Source organism: Rosa chinensis, chromosome 1 (assembly GCF_002994745.2).
Source record: "Rosa chinensis cultivar Old Blush chromosome 1, RchiOBHm-V2, whole genome shotgun sequence".
Classification (NCBI taxonomy): Eukaryota; Viridiplantae; Streptophyta; class Magnoliopsida; order Rosales; family Rosaceae; genus Rosa; species Rosa chinensis.
In genome coordinates, this window is record NC_037088.1 from 57,387,508 (window position 1) to 57,411,135 (window position 23,628).

The 23,628-nt window shown below is 38.2% G+C and overlaps 1 long non-coding RNA gene and 1 other non-coding gene across 2 annotated transcripts; one reads left to right on the top strand and one right to left on the bottom strand.

The window, feature by feature from the left end:
* Positions 1 to 5,411: 5,411 nt before the first annotated feature.
* On the bottom strand, positions 5,412 to 5,483 carry TRNAD-GUC. Its single transcript has one exon. It is a non-coding gene; the product is annotated as a tRNA-Asp (tRNA).
* Positions 5,484 to 17,627: 12,144 nt separating this feature from the next.
* Positions 17,628 to 20,636, top strand: LOC112182701. Its single transcript, XR_002929525.2, has 6 exons — positions 17,628 to 17,657; positions 19,156 to 19,266; positions 19,975 to 20,047; positions 20,154 to 20,226; positions 20,332 to 20,432; positions 20,530 to 20,636. It is a non-coding gene; the product is annotated as an uncharacterized LOC112182701 (long non-coding RNA).
* Positions 20,637 to 23,628: the final 2,992 nt, after the last annotated feature.

The window sequence follows — 23,628 nt, forward strand, 5'->3', positions numbered from 1 at the left end:
CTTTTGTTCCAACTGAAGAGCAACTTGCAGATGTAATTACCAAAGGAGTTTCCAGGAAGGCGTTTTATGACTCACTTAGCAAGTTGAGCATGGTTGATGTATATGCGCCAACTTGAGGGGGAGTGTTAGTGTGAGTTATCGTTCCCTATTAGGAATAGACTACATGGGAATATATTGTTGTAATTACTTACCTTGTGTATGTTGTGTAGTACGGTTGTACACAATAGGTATAGTACGATTGTAATCTGTTTATATACACCACAGAATGGGTGAAATAATATTATCAGTAAAAATTGATTCTCTCAATATTGTCTTATTTGACTCCTTTCACTATAGATTAGTGATTGATAGGATTGTGAATATGAGTAATTGACGTTGCTATTAAACCCTCTCATGTACTCCTACATAAACCCTCTCATGGTGAGATGAATAGAGACAATCTGATTCTCTGTGTCCAAACTCTCTCTCTCTCTCTCTCTCTCTCAAATTTTTTTTTTCTGTTTTGCAACATGTTATCAGCACGAAGCTCTAACCCAAGCCCTAGCCAGAGAAAAAAAAACCCCCCTACTGCAGCCTGTTTGCATGCCCCGAAACCTCTTGATCGGGATCTCATATCAAAATCTTTCCTTCATCAAAGTTGTTCGTCTCTGCCTCTTCTATCCGACCTCCAAATTTTAGCACTATTGGAGTCTTTTTGAGACCTGTACACCATTTGAAGTGAGAGCTGTTCAGAAGAGAATCTGCTCCGTGTTCACGACTAGCTCTAAGATTTGGATCGAATAGCTTTGAGATTCGGGATTTCCTACCAAAAGAGGCGAATAGCTCTTGGATTGGCTGAGAAGACAACCTTCTCAGTTCTGCACATATAAACTGAAGATTCATCCGCTCTTCATCAAGTAATGTTTTCCAAAATCTAATTTTATATTCATGCTTATTGAGCCTATCGATTGAACATGAAAAATCCTCCATGATGCATGAACCCTAAATTCTGATTGTTTTATTTGGAATATATATATATATATATATATATATATATATATATGTTCATGTTTTGGATTGTTTGATTGGAAAAGAAAAAAATTAGCATAATTTGGCTGTAGCTATTTCTAGCACTTGGTCCATTAGCACCAATTCACAACTAGAGAGCATCAATCAATCATGCAAAAATAAAATCTGTTATTTATGAGATTCGAACCCAGCCACAGTGAGTACCAGCCCAACATGTTGTCCACTGTGCCATTATGGCCAATTGCTAATTATCACCACCATTTAATATTAATACTGCCAGAAGCAGATTCAACTCCATTTAATTGGTGATTGATCAATTAATTCAATTCATGTTTTGGTTTTGATTGATATTTATCCAAAACAATTACCATAGTAGTTTCACAATGTATTCTTTATTACTACATTTTAATATTGTATATTGCGCGAATTATGGGCTTAATTTTTGGTTACACAAATTTGAATCTGCCATTATAATTCTTTATGCTAGAAGCATTATGGGCTAAATTATTACGCGATTATTACATAAACATTGTGCCAGAAGCATTTGCCAAATTTATTACCAGTACGTAATGCCAGAAGCATTAATGAGATTTGAACCCATTTCCTTAGGTATATAACCGCTGCATTAATTTATTTATGTTACGATTTAATAACATATATTGAATTTGGTTATGTTATAATTGTGAATATTAATAGAGACTGAGTCAGAAGCTCAAATCAAGCCCAAAGTCATAACAACAAATTCGAGCCAGAAGCTCAGGCCCAAGTTGCAAGGAAGCTCACTACATGTTACCATGACAAAAGTTATGAATCTTCTCAAACTGGGCTCATCCAGTTGGATGCGATGTTTAGGAAAGGTTCAGATGAGGCCGTGTACTTAAGCGAGCCTCGCTCCACCTAAACCTCATCTTTCCTTACCTGGTCGTATTCAATTAGAGTTACCGAAAGGGTTGAGTAATAACTTTTCATTCCTTGGCAGACTAGCCTGAGCCCAGCAGGCCCACTCTCCCTCTGCAGGACCTAGCAGCCCAGCAGGCCTCACATACTCTTTCACTAGTGCATGAAAGCCTAGGTCACGAGTCCGCAGACTAAGTCTGATAGGCTTCACTATCAAGCCCACTCTTTTGGTCCATCATAATCAAATAAAAGGAAAAATGATTTGATATTGTAAATAGATTCACCATATCTAATATGTGTAATTAATTGCCAGAAGCATTTATTCACATAATTGTGTGATAATTAATATGTTATGTTACTAGCAAGCAATTAATATCTCAATTGATTTGTGATTTTTATTTATCCAATTTGTGAGATTATTTCAATTTGCTCAATTCAATATTATTGTGTTACTTGTCTAAATTTTCGCACTATAATATATGTGTAGAAAATGCAGGTACCTAATGAACTAGAAGTACCAAATGAACCAGTAGTTCGTATATAAATTGAACTTGTAGTTTCGATAATGCCGTTTAAGAAACTTGAAGTTTTCTTCATAAATTCACCACACATGATAAAGCCAGTAGATTTTACATGTCTAATCCGATTTTTCATACCATGTTATAGAACCTAAAGTTCTCATTACTTGCTTATGGATGATATTACCCAAATCACTAATATTATTTGTTCCTTTCATGTAAGAAATGTCAAATCTCAACATGTTTGACTTTGTTGCTTTGGAAGTCTCAAGAAGAAACTATCTAAAGTGGACTCAAGATGTGAAAATTCATCTGACTATAAAGAAGATGAGATCAACAATCGATATTGACAATGTCGTCATTGAGGTTTTTAAGGCGAGTGCCATAATGTTCATAAAGAAACAAATGGAGAAAGCACTCTAAGTTGAGTATCCGATGAAGATGATATACAGACTCTTTGGGTCGCTCTGGAAGAGCACTTTCACCATCAGATAACCATTTCTTGCTTGAAGCAAGACATGATTGGCAGAACGAAATTAACCCATATGACCGTCTGCCACTTGGCCAAAGTCCAAGAGGCCACATAATTAGGCTCCACGTGGTAGGAACCATGATGCCATAACTCAGCAAGCCCAAGTTGAAAGGAACACTGGTCCGGCCTGTTGCCACCAGAATCAGCATGATCTTTGTTATTGATTTGGAGGAATTGACTACTGGTCCCGCACCTGTTGTGCGATAGCCGAAGCAGTAGATGAGTATTACGCCGGTCGCGGAACTCGAAATACCAACTTTATTGAAGGGTCATTTTTCTATCAATTCCACACTAGAGATCATGGATTTTCAGGCAGTTACTGAACATACCGAGGATTAGAACTCGAAGACATGGGTATAATTGGTCCCTTGTGTCATATCTATTTCATCTTAATGAATTAAACATCTTCGGATTATTTTTAGTGATTTATGTTTGCAATTATTTTGGATTATAGAAATGTGGTTATGTTTGAATATATTTAATTCAATAAACTTATTCATACATGTGATCCATTGAATTAAATAAATGAATAGGCATATTCTGTGGGGAAGTTTGTTGTCTGGTTAAAAGTGCTATTACACACACCATACTCCCAGATCGGAGATATTTTCCAAACTTATTGTCTATTCATACCTCTATGACAACCGTATCAGGCCAATCCAACCTGATAGAGGGTTATGGCAAAACCCACTATATGTTGTCCAATGGTACTGAACCTATCATTAATGAGGCCTTATAATCTCCACGTTTGATTATACACATTTATATGCGTCTAATTGTATCTAAAACACTAGAAATAAGTCAATCTCCTTGTTAATTAATATGTAATTAATTCATTTTCTTTATTTTGTAGGAAATAAGCGAAATTACGAAAACCGAGAAGAAATGACATGATTTTGAAGCAAAGTAGAATTTTCGAAACAGTGATGGGAAAAGTCAACAATCAATGAACGAGTTGACCAAGGTCAACATCATCAAAGGTGTGAAGGCCATGTGGTGTGGAAAAGAAGAAATAGAAAAAGGAAAAGAAAAAAAATTGAAGAATGGAATCTGCATGCACGTGGTGATCAATTAATTAAGAACCATTTCTTAATTAAGCTTTTGTTTCAGACCATGCTTCTTCTTTCTTCTTTAGGCCCATCATGTGATGCCATGTGGCCTTATCTATTTCATGACCACACAGCCCGGCCACACACATATATTCCTATACATACTCCTTGCCCTCGATTCATACGGGAGAACCCTAGCAGAACAGTGCCGCACACACCAAAACAGAGGCAGCCTCTCTCCTTTCTCCTCCATTTTTCCTCTTTTCTTTCTATTTTATTTTGAGATTTGAAGGATTTACTCACCCAAAGCTTCAAGCATTCATCAAGGGCTCAACCTCTACAAGATTCAATATTTGGGTAATTGTGGGAGTTATAATTCAATAGTAGTCATGTTGGCTTTCTAGCTAATTGTGGCTATTATTGTTTTCTCCTACACTTCTCTTTTCTTTTCTCTTTGAATTTTGTATTTTTGATGTCTATAATTATGGGTTGTGAGTAATTTTCTTGTTGGGTTTTAGGGTTGTGTCCCTAACCCAAAATTTTGTGTAAAAGATGTTTAATTTAATGTAATGATGCAATTTTCATATGATGGATGCTTATATCTATTTTTGTTGGGTTAAAATGCATGTCTAGAAGTCTAGTCAACTCTAGGGTGTGTATTTTGAGCATGTCTAGGATGGAGTTAGAGGCTTGACTCCCTCTAATTCCTAAGCTAGAAACCTTCAATTTCGTATTCGAGGGGTTATAAGCATGGTGATTTACACCCGTTGCGTGATTGCGCGGGCGGGTCGCTTAGTAGTCTAATTCCTCGATCTCTACGCCTCTTGATGTGAATTAGTGACCATTGAACCGGCTCTAATTCATGCCAAGTGAGTCCCTACGGCCCTTGAACCGGAGTAGGAATACCATGAAAGGGAATTTCGGTCCTTGAGCCTTGAACCGCCTTGGATACGACTACCGCCAAAATAGGAAATATGCATCTACATTAGATTATCTTCCGACACATGAGATTTGGGTGAAGGAACCTCCCTAACACCCGACATTCTCATTTTTATTGTTTACATTTCATTTTTATTTTTATTGCTTTACATTTCATTATTATTTGTTAAGTTAAAATCAACCCCCAAACATTAAACTCTTCCACTCATTTGTGCATATCCACCACTAGGCTCTTAGTTTTGATTAGGCTTTGGTGAAAACCAAAGCCGAGCATTGCTAAGGCTTGGTGCCTTAGAATAGCCTTTTTATTCACTTTATTTTTATTTTGTTTGCTTAGTGACTTTAGTTCCGACCACCCAAGGATTGTGGGTTAGCCACTAATCCCCGTGGTACGATAACTTTGGGCATTATACTTCCCTATCTTGACAACGATACGTACGCTTGCGTAAATGTGTATCAAGTCAATGGCGCCGTTGCCGGGGATCGAACCCGGGTCACCCGCGTGACAGGCGGGAATACTTACCACTATACTACAACGACCCATAGATTATCCTTCAAAGATGAAATGAAGTGCAAAGAAGTCCAACCAACCCGAGTGAACACAAACTAGTGAGTGCAGAAAACTTCCAGCAATGACCTTTCTGTCTTCAAATGCCCATATCTCATACTCAGAAAGTGATAATCAGGTGATTCCACTTGAAATGGAAAGTAGACTCAGAGAGCTTTCTATCCATATAAAGTTATCCACCTATCTCCAATTGAAATGAAAATTAAAGCTGGTCAAACTTGCCAATCTGTCATGAAGTTTTCTGCTGACCCTCAGTCACCAACACAGAAATATCTGAAGCTCCAGAGGTGCAAAGAGGATGAGACCAACTGGATATAAAACTAGACTCATGAAGCTACCTTTGGTTAAAATTTCACTTGAAAATCAATTATGAGTCAAAAATCGTTGGCCTCCAAACTCACTGATCTGTTCTGCAGTTTCTGCTGTGCCCTGCTTCTGACCTCTGTCACTTGGAACACAATATCTGAAGCTAGGAAGGTTAAAATCAAAAACTGTTTCTTCTGTGTATAGAGGACATGTGAAGATACATCTCTGAAAAATTTTAGCTCCAAATAGCTTGATATGTAGAGGGTATAGCTTCTCAAAGTCACTCTACAGTAGCTGTCTCTGTTCTGACCTCCTTGCATTGACCACTAAATAACTTGAGTTCCAGTGACTGAAAGTGGTTCAAATTTTGGCACAAGACAGTAGACATATAGAAGAATAGCTCCAAAAAAAATTTCAGCTCAAAATAGCATGTAGAATGGAATCTATAGTCACCCAAATTCAACTGAATTTCAGGACAGAAACTAAAACACTAGAAATAAGTCAATCTCCTTGTTAATTAATATGTAATTAATTCATTTTCTTTATTTTGTAGGAAATAAGCGAAATTACGAAAACCGAGAAGAAATGACATGATTTTGAAGCAAAGTAGAATTTTCGAAACAGTGATGGGAAAAGTCAACAATCAATGAACGAGTTGACCAAGGTCAACATCATCAAAGGTGTGAAGGCCATGTGGTGTGGAAAAGAAGAAATAGAAAAAGGAAAAGAAAAAAAATTGAAGAATGGAATCTGCATGCACGTGGTGATCAATTAATTAAGAACCATTTCTTAATTAAGCTTTTGTTTCAGACCATGCTTCTTCTTTCTTCTTTAGGCCCATCATGTGATGCCATGTGGCCTTATCTATTTCATGACCACACAGCCCGGCCACACACATATATTCCTATACATACTCCTTGCCCTCGATTCATACGGGAGAACCCTAGCAGAACAGTGCCGCACACACCAAAACAGAGGCAGCCTCTCTCCTTTCTCCTCCATTTTTCCTCTTTTCTTTCTATTTTATTTTGAGATTTGAAGGATTTACTCACCCAAAGCTTCAAGCATTCATCAAGGGCTCAACCTCTACAAGATTCAATATTTGGGTAATTGTGGGAGTTATAATTCAATAGTAGTCATGTTGGCTTTCTAGCTAATTGTGGCTATTATTGTTTTCTCCTACACTTCTCTTTTCTTTTCTCTTTGAATTTTGTATTTTTGATGTCTATAATTATGGGTTGTGAGTAATTTTCTTGTTGGGTTTTAGGGTTGTGTCCCTAACCCAAAATTTTGTGTAAAAGATGTTTAATTTAATGTAATGATGCAATTTTCATATGATGGATGCTTATATCTATTTTTGTTGGGTTAAAATGCATGTCTAGAAGTCTAGTCAACTCTAGGGTGTGTATTTTGAGCATGTCTAGGATGGAGTTAGAGGCTTGACTCCCTCTAATTCCTAAGCTAGAAACCTTCAATTTCGTATTCGAGGGGTTATAAGCATGGTGATTTACACCCGTTGCGTGATTGCGCGGGCGGGTCACTTAGTAGTCTAATTCCTCGATCTCTATGCCTCTTGGTGTGAATTAGTGACCATTGAACCGGCTCTAATTCATGCCAAGTGAGTCCCTACGGCCCTTGAACCGGAGTAGGAATATCATGAAAGGGAATTTCGGTCCTTGAGCCTTGAACCGCCTTGGATACGACTACCGCCAAAATAGGAAATATGCATCTATATTAGATTAGCTTCCGACACATAGAATTTGGGTGAAGGAACCTCCCTAGCACCCAACATTCCCATTTATATTGTTTATACTTTTATTAATTTCTTTGTGTTTTTATTAATTGCTTTTCATTTCATTACATTTTGTTAATTTAAAATCCTCTATCCAAAATATTGAACTTCGACTCATTGTAAATAACCACCCGCTAGGTTCTTAGTTTTGATTAGGCTTTGGTGAGAACCAAAACCGAGCATTGCTAGGGCTTGGTGCCTTAGATTAACATTTTTATTTATTTTCTTTTTCTTTTCTTTGTTTGCTAAGTGTCTTTATTTCCGATTACCCAAGGATTGTGGGTTAGCCACTAATCCCCGTGGTACGATAAACTTTGGGCATAATATTTCCCTATCTTGACAATGATACGTACGCTTGCGTAAATGTGTATCCAAGTCAATGGCGCCGTTGCCGGGGATTAGGGTTTAATAGCCTTAATCCCTTGGTGAATCGGTTCTTTAGGTCACTTTAGCATATTTTTGTTTCTTTGAAAAAAAAAAAAAAGGAATATTTGTTGATCTAAATAGTTTATTATGTTTTGTGTAGTAATTTTTCTATTTTCTTTTTAAGTTTTGGTTACTTATCTCATTCTTGTGAATCCATAGGTACTTATTTTCTATTACATTGAGCTATGGATCGGTGGAACTATGGATGGGAAGACCCATGGGGATATGAGCAAGAAAGTTTATATGGTGGAGGTTATCAAGCTTATGAGCCTAGAAAGGAATTCGCTGAAGGACTACTAGCTCAATTGCAAGCTTCTCAAGCTCTCTTGCAAGCCTCCCAAGCTCGATTGCAAGCTTCTCAAGAGATGCTTCTACATTCCAATGAGCAACTTAAAGCTAGTCTTGCACAAGAGCCACCCTTCACCATTTATGAGCATGAATCTTTCTTTGACCAAATGGAGCCTAATTCAAGAGAAGAAGTATATTATGAGCATCATGAACAAGAGTTGCCTATTCAAGATCGAGATGGTGATGTTCATGAACAAGAAAGTGAGCTTGGTTATGAAAGTTCCAATGCAAGTGGGGTGAGAGACTACACTTCGGAGGAACCGGTGCAATATTGGAAATCTAATCTTCACAATGAAGAGCAGGTATATGAAGTTGATTCCGAAGAAGAGGATAGCTTGTCTAGTGAGGAAGATGTGGAGCTTGAAGATTTACACCATGATCCCTTAATCATTGAGGTCGATATTCCCATGGAGGAAGAGAGTCTTTCACTAGCTTGTGATGATGAAGAAATTGAAGAGCCAAGGACTTTCTCTCCTCCCACATCCATGGAGATCCATCATGAGCTTCCCAAGGTGGATTGTAGAATATTGAGCACTTATGTTCTTAATGCGAGGATTGGGATCAAGGTATTTTTACCTCCCAATCCACCATTTAGTGGTCAATGTTTCTACAATGAGGTGATGGATTGGAAAGGAAGTGGAGCACTTACACTTAACCTTTCCCATCACTCTCGGGAGCTTCTACCACCTATTGTTTGTAAGAGCATTATTTCTATACCACTTGAGAATGAGAAGGCAAGTATATTGGCTCCTAGAAGAAAAATTGAGAAGAAGAGGAAAATTAAGAAGCTACACTTTTGCTTGCCATTTGGAATATTCATAAGTAGTTCTTGGTCTTGCCTCTATGATACATCAAGGAGTCCTTTAGCCCCAAACAATAGGGTGGTCGTACTTGAGAAGTATCCACCTTGACAACGATCATGTTCTATAGACCGGCTTGGGGTCTTTAAAAACAAGCGCTTCTAGGGAGGCAACCCTAGGTGGTTTTAAAATTTCCTGGTTTATTTTGCTTCAATAAGGCTATTTGGCCATATTTTTGGGAGGATGGGAGGTGTTCGGAGTTGGAAGTGTGAAGAAAGAATGAATTTGTTAGTGAGTAGTATTCTTCAATGGAGGCCATTGTAGGGCTGTTGTGAGGTGTTTTGGAGGTGGTCAAGGCCATATGCTTAATGGAGGACCTTGTCCTTATTCTTTGGTGGCCTATTTGTGATGCGTTGCTATTGGACACAACACATTTCTCAATGGAGTTGATCTTTTTATGAGCACCTAGAGCTATTATGGAGCATACATAAAGGAAGTCAAGGCCTTGTGCCTTGAAGTGGTGTCTCATATTGTTCTTCTCCGAAGGTCGTGAGCAATTAAGGGTCGACAAAGGGGGTTTTCCGTAACTTTTCTCCGCATTTAGATTTTCATTTTCATAGTTAATTTTTGTGCCTTCGCCCTAACTTCACTCTTATGCCTAAATCCGACACGGATTTTAGCTTTCGAGCTCACTTTACAACATTGAGGACAATGTTGGTTTTAAGTGTGGGGGTGAGGGCTCGGGTGCCCTAAAAACAAAAAAATTAAAAAAAATTAGATTAGCTTTATGTAATTATATTTTAGTGGTTAATGCCTTTTCCAACCCCAATGACGAGCCATGGACTTAACTTGTTATGATTGTGGATAGATTGAGCATGATCTAGGACTTTGAATTTGTTTTGTGATTGAGTGTATATGTGATCTATGCTTGATTATATGTGTGCATATAGCCTATGGTTAGGTTGGTTCATCATAATTAGAGAAGTATATAGATTATTCGATTAACTTGCATACCCTTATTTGTGAGCTTTTGTGCTTATATCTATAGTGTATGCATCGTTCATTCACTTATTCTTTCATGTGTGTACAATTTCATGACATTGCGTATCTAGAACTTGCTTGAAACCTCTTGAGGCTGCTTTTAGCTTGCGACATGATAGAAAGGATGGAGGCATTAGGACTATATACCACCATGGCCAAAGAAGCATGTGCCCAAAAATATTTACCACTAGATTGCCAATTTGAGCCTATTTATATAATTTAGCATTTTTGTTCATTACCACCACAAAAATCCCTACCTAGCCTATACACTTTTATCCTACCCTTCCATGGTAGTTGGTGAAGCGATTCGAGAGAATGACTTTATGTTTGAGTGCTTCAAAAGAAAGGAAAAGTCTAAAGTGTCAGGTTACAAAAGAATAAGTGTGGGGGTGAGTGATTTTGTATAGAAAAGAAAGTTTCGAAAGGGTTTCATAAAAAAAAAAAAAGAAAAAAAAAGAGAGGTTCAAAAGAAAAAAAGAAGAAGAGAGAATTGAGAAAAAAAAAGTGTTGAAAAAAAAAAAAAAAAAAAAACTAATATTATTTTTGTTTATAGTATAGTATAGCGTGGGTTGTACATTGGGATTAGAGTGAGTGAGTTAGCATTTGTAAGCAAAGTCTTAAATCTCTACAAGAGAGAGTTGCTTCACCGATTTTCATGGACTTTGTCTTTCCCTATCCTTTATTTCTTATTGCCACTTGCCCTTAGCCCCATTACAACCAAATAAAAGACCTCTTAATCTTGAATGTTGTGGGTTACCTAGCGGAGATGAGGTCAAAGAGCAAGCATATGGCGACGCGTGTTGTGAAATTATTTTTGAGTGAAATACATATAACCCTTAAACACTTGAGCGGTAATATTTAGTGAACCTATGTGAGTTTAGCGGGTTATATTGGGTCTTCTATATGCCTATTTGATTATGGTGGATTGATTTGACACGTGGTCAATACATGCATATACTTGAGCATTTTTCACATGTGCTTCTTAATTGCCTCACAAATTCAAAAATATTATGTTATGCTTACATCTACTTCATGGTCATGTACATAATTAGTTCTCTGAGGATTATAGTTGGAAAAGGCTAATACCGCAGTTTCTTTATGTTAAAGCATTTGTGTTTGAGTTAATAGATTTTTGCATATTATTTTACATTTAGTTTGCTTGGGGACAAGCAAAGTTCAAGTGTGGGGGTGTGATTATACACATTTATATGCGTCTAATTGTATCTAAAACACTAGAAATAAGTCAATCTCCTTGTTAATTAATATGTAATTAATTCATTTTCTTTATTTTGTAGGAAATAAGCGAAATTACGAAAACCGAGAAGAAATGACATGATTTTGAAGCAAAGTAGAATTTTCGAAACAGTGATGGGAAAAGTCAACAATCAATGAACGAGTTGACCAAGGTCAACATCATCAAAGGTGTGAAGGCCATGTGGTGTGGAAAAGAAGAAATAGAAAAAGGAAAAGAAAAAAATTGAAGAATGGAATCTGCATGCACGTGGTGATCAATTAATTAAGAACCATTTCTTAATTAAGCTTTTGTTTCAGACCATGCTTCTTCTTTCTTCTTTAGGCCCATCATGTGATGCCATGTGGCCTTATCTATTTCATGACCACACAGCCCGGCCACACACATATATTCCTATACATACTCCTTGCCCTCGATTCATACGGGAGAACCCTAGCAGAACAGTGCCGCACACACCAAAACAGAGGCAGCCTCTCTCCTTTCTCCTCCATTTTTCCTCTTTTCTTTCTATTTTATTTTGAGATTTGAAGGATTTACTCACCCAAAGCTTCAAGCATTCATCAAGGGCTCAACCTCTACAAGATTCAATATTTGGGTAATTGTGGGAGTTATAATTCAATAGTAGTCATGTTGGCTTTCTAGCTAATTGTGGCTATTATTGTTTTCTCCTACACTTCTCTTTTCTTTTCTCTTTGAATTTTGTATTTTTGATGTCTATAATTATGGGTTGTGAGTAATTTTCTTGTTGGGTTTTAGGGTTGTGTCCCTAACCCAAAATTTTGTGTAAAAGATGTTTAATTTAATGTAATGATGCAATTTTCATATGATGGATGCTTATATCTATTTTTGTTGGGTTAAAATGCATGTCTAGAAGTCTAGTCAACTCTAGGGTGTGTATTTTGAGCATGTCTAGGATGGAGTTAGAGGCTTGACTCCCTCTAATTCCTAAGCTAGAAACCTTCAATTTCGTATTCGAGGGGTTATAAGCATGGTGATTTACACCCGTTGCGTGATTGCGCGGGCGGGTCGCTTAGTAGTCTAATTCCTCGATCTCTACGCCTCTTGATGTGAATTAGTGACCATTGAACCGGCTCTAATTCATGCCAAGTGAGTCCCTACGGCCCTTGAACCGGAGTAGGAATACCATGAAAGGGAATTTCGGTCCTTGAGCCTTGAACCGCCTTGGATACGACTACCGCCAAAATAGGAAATATGCATCTACATTAGATTATCTTCCGACACATGAGATTTGGGTGAAGGAACCTCCCTAACACCCGACATTCTCATTTTTATTGTTTACATTTCATTTTTATTTTTATTGCTTTACATTTCATTATTATTTGTTAAGTTAAAATCAACCCCCAAACATTAAACTCTTCCACTCATTTGTGCATATCCACCACTAGGCTCTTAGTTTTGATTAGGCTTTGGTGAAAACCAAAGCCGAGCATTGCTAAGGCTTGGTGCCTTAGAATAGCCTTTTTATTCACTTTATTTTTATTTTGTTTGCTTAGTGACTTTAGTTCCGACCACCCAAGGATTGTGGGTTAGCCACTAATCCCCGTGGTACGATAACTTTGGGCATTATACTTCCCTATCTTGACAACGATACGTACGCTTGCGTAAATGTGTATCAAGTCAACGTTCCAGAAGAATGTTATTGAGTATTAAGGATATTCAAACCAACAGTTACCACGTTGAAACCATTGAGAAAAATGCGTGGAATATCTTTGCATAACCTCCGAGTGTACGGCCAGAAGCGTACATTGGAGAAATTGAAATCTGTTAGCTAGAAGCTAACTAATTCAAGCAACTACTTGCTATGGCATGACCTTTTGGGACACCCAGGTCAAAGTATGATGCACTATATCCTCAACTCATTGCAGGTACATCCCCTTCTGAATAAGGGCCCTGTATATAATGACACACTATGCCATACTCGTTAAGAATATTTAAAACTAGACCATCATATGAAAAGACTAGTACATACACCACCATTTTTCTGCACAGAATGCAAGGGAAATTTGTGGACATATCCAACCACCATGTGGACGAGTTAAATATTAATGGTTTTCGTTTATGTATCGACAAAGTGATCACATGTTACACTACTGTCCATAAGAAAATACTGCTTTTGCTAAACTCTCGCCCAGATCATGAAATTGAGGGCTCACCACTCAGATTATCCCATAAAGTCCATAAGACTTGATAATACCGGAGAGTTTACATCAAAGTCTTTCGATGATTATTGCATAGCCTTTGGGATTGATGCTGAACATTTAGTTCCCTATGTTCACACCCAAGATGGTCTCGCAGATAGAATCTTGGTAATGCGCACCAAGCTTCTAATTTCTGCATGGAGCTATGCAATCTTGCATGCAGCTATGTTGGTCCCGTTGAGGCCCACTGCTACCAACCTTACTCCGCGTTACAACTGGTGACTGGGTACGAACCTGATGTTTTGCACTTACGCACATTTGGGTATGCAGTCCTCGTGCCAATTGTGCCATCACAACGTACAAAATTGGGTCCTCAACAAAGGATGGGCATACATGTTGATTATGAATCCCTTCCATTATATGCTCTTTCGAGCCCTTGACAGGCGATCTCTTTACCGCTAGATTTGCGGATTGTCACTTTGATGAGACAGTCTTCCCGCCGTTAGGGGGAGATAAGAATGTTACCGTTCCTAATGAACGACGTGAATTGACGTGGAATGTCCTCACTATGTCTCATCTTGATCCCCGAACCGCATAATGTGATAATTAAGTGCGGAGAATTCTAGATCTACAAAGTGTAGCCTAAAATATGCCAGACGCTTTCTCTGATCTAGCTAAAGTGACGAGATCATATATACTTACTGCAAATGTGCCTACAAGGATAGCCGTCTCTGTAGGATGTGTCGTCCCAGATGGACGAGGTACGACCATGGCGACTAACCAGTCATATGTCCCTGCCCAGAAGCGAGGTAGACAATTAGGTTCGTAAGATTCTTATCCCCAAAAGAGGATAAACTTGGCATAAATGAATCCTCTTAACATCGCAATCTCAAAACCGATCCATCTCATAAGATAGATCGGGATTATGGGTCTGTCCTAGAAGAGACGATATTGGGGGACGCTCCAACATTTAAACCCACTCCCAAGAATAGAGAAATCTCCGTAAATTTAGTGAGATTTGGAATCGGGTTGAGATTATCATCGATGATATATTAGTATTTACGGTGGCCACCGAAACTATAATATGCGATGACCTCGAACGTTGCTTTGTTGATCAATATCAATGAAGAGACTACTGGCTAAAAAGGGAAATAAGCAATCCAGGTCGAATTAGATTCCTTGACAAAGAGAAAGGTGTTTGGACCTGTTGTTCCCACACCTCCCCATGTTAAACCCGTAGAATTTAAATGGGTATGTGTAAGGAAGCGTAATGAGAAAAATGAGATTGTGATACACAAGGCTCGTCTTGTGGCGCAAGAATTTTCTCAACGCCCTGTGGTTGATTACGAGGAGACGTATTCTCCCGTAATGGACGTCATAACGTTCCACTACCTTTCCAGTTTGGTAGTTTCCGAAAAGCTGAATATGCAGCTTATGAATGTGGTTGTAACTTATCTCTATGGGGATCACGATACAGAGATATACATAAAAGTTCCTGAAGGATTTATGATACCCGATGCAAATAGTTCTAGACCAAGGAACACGCTCTCCATTAGTTTTGAGGCGTTCACTTTATGGATTGAAACAATCTAGACGGAGGTGGTATAACTGTCTAAGTGAATATTTGATCGGGATGGGATATGTGAATAATAAACTATGCCCATGCGTGTTTATTAAGGAAACAAGTTCCGGGTTTGCAATTATAGCAGTCTATGTCAAAGACATGAATTTGATTGATATTCCAGAAGAGATCAAGGAAACCGCAAAGCACCTGAAGTCGGAGTTTGAGATGAAAGGCCTTGGGAGAACAGATTATTGTCTCGACTTGGAGCTCGAGCACAGTGCAGATGAAAAATTTGGTCCATCAACCAAATTACAATCTAGAAGATGTTAAGACACTTTAATGAGGATAAAAGCAAGCACACCCATGGTCGTCTGAAGTCTAAAGAGAACCGTATCGTTCTGCAAATGATAACGAAAAGATATTGGTGCCAGAAGTCCCATATGTAAGTGCAATAGGCGCATTATTGTACTTGGCTCAATGCCCTAGACAGTACATCTCATTCGATGTGAAATTGTTAGCTAGATATAGCTCTGCGCCAACACGCCGCCACCGGAATGGCATAAAAGACATTTTTCGCTACCTTAGAGGTAAGGCGGATATGGGCTTATTCTATCCCTACGCATCAAGGAGTGGATCAAACCCCCTTGATCCCCAGAATGATGCTCGCCTTGTTGGATATGCTGATATAGACTATCTATCAGACCCGCACAAGGTACGTTCCCAAACTGGTTATGTCTTTACCATTGGGAATACTACAATTTCTTGGAGGTCTATGAAATAGACACTTGTTGCTACCTCTTCGAATCATGCTAAGACACTACTAGCTCTTCAAGAATCAAAATGTGAATGTACAGGGCTAAGAGTCGTTACAAAGCATGTTCGAAGCACATGTGGACTGCATTCCACCACTGATGAACCAACCATTATCTACGAGGATAATGCTGCTTACATAGAGCAGATAAAGACAAGTTTCATCAAAGGAGACAACACCAAACATATTGTACCGAAGTTCTCCTTCAATCAGCAACAACAAGAGCATCAGAAGATTGAAGTTAAGCATATTTGATCTAAAGAAAATCATGCAGACCTCTTCACCAAGTCACTACTAAAGTATACATTCCAGAAGAATGTTCAAGATATTGGTCTACGTAAACTATTTGAATTACCTAACTTGTAATTTTCAAGGGGAGTCGAAATCAGGGGGAGTATCCTGAAGCATACCCACTTGACCACATGTACTCTTTTTGTCCTTCGTCCAGGGTTATTTTGTCCCACTGGGTTTTGTTACCTTGGAAGGTTTTAACGAGGCACATCTTTAGCATGGTCACCCCAATTATAGTACATCCTGAAGATGATTTGATTTGACATATATGCATTTGCTCATCTTTTCCCTTCGACCACGGGTTTCTCCCACTGGGTTTACCGGGCAAGGTTTTGGTGTAGCAACTCTAATGCATCCCTCTCGTAGACATACTATCTACTTATGATGCTGATAAGAAGACTTCACCTATCTCTATTGTGATACGACTACTCCACATTCACGCGCGTTGTGCTCTTTTTCTCGTTCGACCAAGGTTGTTTTTCTCCCACAGGGTTTTTATTACTTGGCAAGGTTTTTGAAGAGGTAACTTTGAAGCGCTCAGCCTAGGCAACACTATTGACATGAAATATCCAAGGGGGAGTGTTGTAAATAATTATGGCTAATATCATGTAAATAGATGGAGAGTCATATATGTCTTTTACTATAGATTAGTGATTGATAGGATTGTGAATAGGAGTAATTGAAGTTGCTATTAAACGTTGCCTATTTGTATACATCATGTACTCCTATATAAACCCCCTCATGGTGAGATGAATAGAGACAATCTGATTTTCTGTGTCCAAACTCTCTCTCTCTCTCTCTCACACAAATTTTTTTCTGTTTTACAACAGTTGTTTCTACTTGCTAGGTGAAAAGTTTTTGTGTGTAGTATTTACTATATACTAAACGTGAGTGCACTGTTCTTCACTGTTCACAAGGACGAAAAGGACGGTTTTGTCCTCACTTTATCTTTTTTTAACGGTTCTGCCATTCACTCTCTCTTCCTCCCTTCTGCCTCTATCTCTCTTCCTTATAAAACGAATTTTTCTCCTTTCCCTCGCTTTGATTCTTTCAAATTTCAATTGGTTTTTGAAGAAAGCCCAGAAGCTACAACTTGAAGGCACCAATCAAAGAACACAAGTTTGCAATTGAGAGAGAGAGTTCAAAGTTTCTGCCATTGGTTGTTGATCGAAGGTAGAATCACAGACTGATCGGTGTGTGGTGCTTTCGAATTTGGATTTTCCAGGTCTTCCTTTTCCTAATCATCTTCTCTAATTTCTGGCAGAGGATTGAACATATATATTTTTTAATATGTGATTTTGTGATTGCCTTATGGTGCAGCTTGCGTTGGGTTGCTTGCTTTTGGCCAGGAGCAAGGTACTGAAGGTAGTGACGTAGTGCTTCTTCCTCTTCCTCTGAGCTTTCTCTAATCGGACTATTGCTTGGGTTCTGCCTAATTCTGTGTTTGCTCAATTTCTGGTTCTCCAGTAAATTATGTTGCTAATTCTAGACTGAAATAGGTTTTGTTTATGCAATTTCATGAATTTGAGATATATGAGGGAATGAGCATAGTTTGATTTTTCTTTTCAATTCATTTATGTTGTTTCTTAATTCTATGTGAAATTTGTTTTTTTTTTCTTTTCGAATTTTGAATTTTGTTGCATATTTTACTTATTACTGCTGCTTCTCATTCAACTGAAGCCTTTCCAGCAGCTATGTTGAACTTCTGTGGTTTCATTTTCTATAGTTCTCAATTTTTTGCATTGGTTTTTTTTTTTAAAGGACAATTTTTGCATTGTTAATTGATATAAGAAACTGAAAACATGAATGGAACTCTTTGATTACTCTTTTACAAACATCTTGAGATCATGATAATGGTTTGTGTAGAGTGCATTTTGGGTTTTGGGCGGTCTGTTATTTGTCAATTATAGAGAGAGCCATAGCAAAAGATGCTGAATTTGGACATTTGTGGTTGCAAACAAGCTATTATAAGTTGCAGTACAATCTTGAGTCTTTTGGTAATGAAGAGAGCCTAAATATGTAGGAGAGACACTGACATTTTTAATTATATGATAAACTTATCAAGGTAGACTTGCTTACAAGGGCAGAGTCAGAGTTTTGGGCAACTGGGATGTCTGGCAGAGAGGTTGGCATAGGGCTATTAGCTTAGCTATTGGTTATGCCCTCTCTGGGTTTTGCATATGCTGTACATATGGACCAGCAGCAATTACTATTTTGAAATTTGAAGGAGTAACAACATGGCATTTTTATTGGCAAATTAAATCATTTAGCTTTTATCCTAATTGGACATTCTTATTTATGCTTTTGAGTTTTGTTGGTTGAATTTCTGGATTGGTTGGTTCTGCAATCGGTGTTCTATGTTTGAGTTAATTCTGAATCGATGCACTTTTTTTCCGTCCCTGTATAGATTAGTATAGCCTATCCACTATGGTTCTAAGTAGTAACAAATATGCATGATTTGTTAACAAAGAGTTGACAGATGAAATTTTGGACTCCTCATTTTGTTTGCTGGAACAATGTTATCCTTTTTGCTCCTTGCTTACTGATTATATTTCATTAGCTTTCTGGTTCTATAACTGATATGTCAATGCTTTTCTGACTGCTTATAACTGGCCCTCTAACTTGATATCCTTTGTACATATACTGTGTATTTGGTAGATCATTTTTTAACAATTTGGTCCCCAAGGTGACCTTGAATATGGCTTGGAATACTGGAGAGACTTTTACCAAAGCCTAAGGCCAACCCAGTTTGGTTTATCGCTAAGTTTTTTCACTTAATTTTTCCCTTACTTCTCTTTAAACTAGGCCGTTGAGTAGGATGTCTCAACTCAAAGTTTAATGTAATTTTTTGTAGATATCTCAGCAAGGGCTTTTTATGAGCTGATTCTGGTGACAGAATTTGTTAAGAAACATTTTTGGGTACAGAGATTTGCTCAAGGCACTGTCGGATCGTGATTGTCTTAAGGTATATTAATGATTTTTTTTTCTTCTATTGATTGTCAAAGGCATTACTAAGAGATGGTGCTAATGCTAATTGTTATCCATTCATAAAGTTATGCGATGAACTTTTGACCCACATATGTTAGTTCGTTAAATTTCATTATTAGGAATGAATTTTATAATGATGTTGTGAATGCTGTTTAATAATGTTGTGGTCAATATCTCTGACATAGATTTTAAGTTTTTGACTAAATTGAAATGTTGCATTGCTGGGACAGCCATGGCCTTATGCTGAGTAGAAGTTTTTTAACATTTTCTTTATTAAATGGTGCATCAATTTATACAGAACTGGCCAAGTAATATCAGAACAGGCCAAGTAATTTCGGGTATGTTGCAATAAAGCAAAGCCATAACTTCTAATAGAATTATTTGTTACCTTTTCTTTGCTCTGGATAGCACACATAGAATCATTCTCTTTGCTAATTTGAAAGGCTTCAGAAAAGATTAAATGCTTGCATGAACATCTTTTGTATGTATGTAGTATGTTTTTTTTTTTTTGGGAGTCATAAACTCATAATGAACATAAAAATATTTTAATACACACACACACACACACTTGCATAACAAAGGTGAAGGTGGTCCATTTAATTCTATACTTCATGCTGCCTTTCTTTAACAGAAAAAAAGTGCTACCTTTCCTTAACAGAAAAAAAGTGCTGCCTTTCTTTAACAGAGAAGAAGTGAAGGACCCAAAGCGTGTGTCACCAAGAGCTTCAACTGAGGAATGGTGTGAAGGCAAGGAACAAGTAAGCCATTGGAATTTGTTTTACGATTCAGTAATATTCCTGCAAGTCTATAGTCTATATGTAAAAGCTTACATTTGACATAAGTAACTGACATCTCTATTTTTAGGGCCTCCACTGTCATGAAAAAAGGGAAGTCTTTGTTTGAAGATTTAGAGGCACATTACTAATACAAGTAAGAGGTTGTTATAATTAGATTTAGTTACCAACTTTGTTTACCCTACGATAGTCTCTTTGCCACCCTAAGATCAACTATGTTTTTAACAATTAGTCACTTTGTCAAACAGGTGTTAAGAAGCTTCACATCAAAGGCATTGACAACTTCCTGATTGCAAAGAGCAAGAACAACTTCCAAATGTTGAATATGTTGGTTTTATTAATTATGCAGGTGCAGTTCTTATAATTTTCTAATATATGATCACATTTAGAATTTCCAGATCATTGGTTGGGCATTGTTTGAATATCTAGCCAATCCTTTTTCTCAGGTGAGAATGCAGTTCATTAATCTGTTTTCTCACGCTGAAGATGACTAAGAAGGTTCTGAAGAGGAGTACAAAATTGAATTAGAAACTGGCAAAGAAATGTGAAAATGACAGAGGATCAAGAGGATCAAGAAGAAGCCGATCAAGATAAGGAGGATAAGGATGATGCCCATGACTAATATGGTACATACTGAACATATTGAACATCCTTTGATATTGTTATCTCATCTAATAAGTTTAGAGGTGTACCAACTTTGTTCTTCCAATTTCATTCTGTCACAGGACTTAACAGTATTGGTTGCTAGATAGACAGTAATCACATATACATTTAATAATCAAAATATTCATATTGGAAGACATTCAGTATGTCTGCTTTCAGTTAAGATAGGAAGCTATTAGCCTCAGTTAAGATAGGAGACAATTATAGCCTCCCTCGTCTCTCCTACTCACTTTTTATTTTTATTTTTATTCTTTTTTACCAATTTTCCAACCTGACTATACAAAAATTTTGATTTTAAGACTTCCCTGCATAATTATTTATGTCATAGGAAAGCATAAATGGTTGCATTAATTCTTTGACTTGCCCAACTCACAAGCATCTGGATCATAAGTGTGTTTATTTTAGTTTTGAGTTTTTTAGGTGAGAATGGCTAGAATAGAAAGTCATGCAATCGGAATTGATCTCGGCACAAAGTGCTCATGTGTGGGAGTTTGGAAACATGATAACAATAATGTGGATATCATAGCGAACGATCAGGACAACAGGACCACGCCATCATGTGTTGCGTTCACTGATACTGAGCTTCTGGTAGGAGAAGCAGCGTTTAATCAGGTCATGAAAAACCCTGAAAACTCCATCTTCTGTAAGGCTTTACTATATGGGGAAATTACTGGTCACACCCTGTACTTTGGGTGCGTCGACAGTTCAGTCCCTGACATCATAATTTTAATAACTAACTCCTCAGACATTCAAATCTCACAAAATTTGGTCCAAAATGACTATTTTATGGCTCACCTCCTTCTTTTTTTTTAATTTTTTTTCTGCTTCTCTCTCTCCCCCACCTAAAAACCAAGAGAGGGAAACATTTTTATTTATTGGGCATTACATAGCCACTCTCGTTGACAACTCCTTTTGTCCGGCGGCGTACCCTCATCGGCAGGGGCCTCTGCCCTCGTCGACGTGTGGGGCCTGCAGCCGGGCGGGCTCTATCTGCTGATGGTGCTTTCAATTGGCGACTGTGGTGGCCGAGTTTTGGCCGGTGGTAGGACTTGGGCTGGGACAAAAACCGATAAACCGAGGAATCGGGTTTAACCGACCCGATTTGGCCGGTTCGGTTCGGTTTTGTCTCTTAATTTCACTTTTCAGTTTCGGTTCGGTTCTAATATAGTACATGTCGGTTCAGTTACGGTTCCCAAGTTTTGTTTCTTGTTTTATCCGAACCGAGAGAGTGCAGCATATATTTACATTTTTCCCTACTTTATATAATTAGGAGGCAGCAATTTAATGGGCAAGCTCTTGTGCTTATGATAGACTTGCCTATATACTATCTTTTTCTCTAAATAAAATACAACCCCTACTCCCTCTCTGTCGGCCGCCCACCTACCTCCCTTTCTCTTTCTCTATTCTCTTTTTGACTTTTTCTCTATTCTCTATTCTCTTTTTCTTTTTAATCATACTCCCCCATCTCTTCCCTCTTAGCCGCAACCATATTCTTCTTCTTCTCTTCTCTTCTCCTCCTCCTCCTCCTCCTCCTTCACTTCTTCTTCGCTGCAACTATTCCAGTCTTATAAGATTGAGATGCCCAGTTTATTCAAAAAGCCAATTTCTTCCATTCGAAAAGCCAGAAACTGATAAACCCCCAGTTCATCTTCTGATCTTCATCCCCAATCGTTGATTTTCCAATTCGAACTTTAGAAGGAGATGGCTTCGAATCCTTCAAGTGATGAACTGTTGTGTTCTTTGAGAAACTGAGAAAATTGTAGAACATAATGTGGCTGGGAAGCTAGGAAGCTGGATAGCTTTGCTGCTGTTTTGCTGTGTGTACAGGAATCGGTTACAAGCCATAACCAAACCGAGCTAAACGGTTTAGGTTCCAAGTTGATTCTGGCAAAAAAAAGTAACAACACTGAACCGGAAAAACATCATCTATTTCGGTTCCGGTTCCGGCAAAAAAATCCAAAAACAGAACCGATCCTAGCCCTAGGTAGGACTGATCCTTTCGATAAAGGTTGGATTCAATCGAAGCTGAGATTGGGTGTGTTGGATTGTGGGATAGGTAGCAAGGCTCCGCCAGGGGTGGCCGGGGACAGGCGGATTAGAGGGTGAGATGGAGGGATAGAGTCAATATGTGGTTATGGGGCCTCGTTTTCTTTGCCAATGAGTTCGCTACTGGGGTTTAGATTGGAGGCCGAGTTGATTGTTCTGGTGGCTGGGATTTGGACAGAGATCGGGGTCAGGCGGAGGTGCAGTGATGGTGGCGCAGTGGCGGAGGCGACGTTGCTATGTCTGTGATGGTATTTGATTGGGTTGGACTTGTGTTTCCTCGTTGATCGGCGGCTACTTGACTGCGGTGACGACGTTACGGTTGCTGTAAGGGTTGGGTGACTTCTCTGGTGGGTCAGTTTTGGTCTTGCTTGACTATGAGTGAAGGAGCAGCGGGGCCGCCGTGGATGGACGCTGGAGGAGGGGCGAGAGAGAGAGAGAGAGAGAGAGAGAGAGAGAGAGAGATAACATAATTAAAAAAAAAGTGAGGGGTAAAATAATCATTTTATACCTATTGTGTGAAAACTATAGAGAATAAGGACTAAACTGTTTAATTTAAAAAATGAGGGACTAAACTGTCGACACGCCTAAAGTATAAGGTGTGACCAGTAATTTAATATACATTTTTGCGAACATTCTTTACTGTTTTGCTTTTAAAGGAATTTGAAAACTTCTTCTTAGTTTTGAACTTTCGATATGTACCCTTGTAAAGAATGACTATTAATTAAGGGTTGAAAAAAGTATCCTCGTATTGTAGATTACCATCTGAATTGCAACAAATGCTGCATCTTTCAAAAGAAAACTGATTTGAATCGATTTGCAGATACAAAGCGGTTAAT